The 1,468-nt window shown below is 46.9% G+C and overlaps 1 non-coding gene across 1 annotated transcript; it reads left to right on the forward strand.

Annotated features, from left to right (window-relative positions):
• Positions 1–216: 216 nt before the first annotated feature.
• On the forward strand, positions 217–323 carry LOC120687018. Its single transcript, XR_005680522.1, has one exon. It is a non-coding gene; the product is annotated as a small nucleolar RNA R71 (small nucleolar RNA).
• Positions 324–1,468: the final 1,145 nt, after the last annotated feature.

Here is a 1,468-nt window from a genome sequence, read left to right on the forward strand (position 1 = left end):
AGCATATCTGTCTCCTTGACGGTATGCATTCCGCCTTTAGTTCTGGACTGGGAACGCTCCTCGTTCCAGCCCTGGTTGGAGACCATCTTCTCGATTAAGGCCGTAGCCTTGGCAATGGTGAGATCGAGATAGGCTCCTCCAGCAGCAGCATCAAGATGGGCTTTGGATGTAGTCGTTAGCCCATTGTAGAAGCTTTGGAGCACGAGCCACTCGTCCATCCCATGATGAGGACAGGCGAGTATGTACTCTTGCAACCTTTCCCAAGCTTCTGGGATGGACTCCATCCCTGTCTGCTGGAAACTTGAGATTCTTCCACGTAGGGCATTGGTTTTGCCCAACAGGAAGAACTTAGCGAGGAACACCATGGAATACTTGTCCCATGTGCTGAAGGCTTCCTTGTTCTGATAAAACCACTGTTTTGCCTTCCCCAGGAGGGAGAAAGGAAACTGGCGGAGCCTGACGGCGTCAGCCATAATGCCCCGTATGGTTAAGGTCTTGCAAAGCTCCAGAAAATTCTGGAGATGGGCGTTGGCGTCCTCATTCAACTTGCCACATAATGGGCTAGCCTGCACCATGTTTATGAGGATGGACTTCAGCTCAAAGTTCACGTCCCCAAAATCAATGTTGGGTCCAGTTGCCACAATGGCAGCTGAGGGGACGGAGAAGTCGCGGAGAGTCTTCTCAGCCATGAGTTCAATTGATGGTGCTTGGGAAGCTGGTTCGCTTGTCGACTGCGAGATCGGAGGAGGAACGACGTGAGGTCGGACCCTTCTCACGAGCTTCTCGGGATTTTCAACGAAATTTGTCGGCAAGGAGAAACCAGACATAGACTACCCTATTTTCATCCAATCAGGAGAAAACAAAAAGATAAACACATTAGCCTGTATAAGCAGTAGCTACCTCTAACTTATATTGCCATGTTTATGTACTTTAGTAAATAACTTTACACCTAGTGCCATCCCCGGCAACGGCGCCAGAAATGCTTTTTAGCATTTCTTAGCGTCATCACTAGGAGTGGTTAGTTCCTAGCAACAGCGCCTCGAAGATGTCGTGTGGTATGTCTTAACGTTTACAGAAGGATCCACAAGCGCATGGATATGCCGTTGTAGCATTTCACCTGGAAGTATTCAGGGTATCGTTATTTATATTTTCCCAAGGGATGGCTAGGTTGTGTAAATTGTATTTACTTAGTTACATAACCATGACACGTATGAGGAAGATGAAGACCACTGACTATACAGAGGTAAGTGATAAATGATAAGGATAATCAGGGGTAATGTGACACACACAGAACAACCAACTCTCATGAATAAAGAATAAACAAACAATCCTAAGGTTAGTGGGAGCATAGGCAAAGATTCCTATTATACTAATCATGTTAGCAGATAAGTTACGTTAGCTGCGTTGCTTAGAGCTGTAGGTGCCGGGAAATTAGGGACATCAGGGAGAATGACCCGCACTGGAGAAC

This window comes from Panicum virgatum, chromosome 8N (assembly GCF_016808335.1).
Source record: "Panicum virgatum strain AP13 chromosome 8N, P.virgatum_v5, whole genome shotgun sequence".
In the NCBI taxonomy this organism is placed as follows: domain Eukaryota; kingdom Viridiplantae; phylum Streptophyta; class Magnoliopsida; order Poales; family Poaceae; genus Panicum; species Panicum virgatum.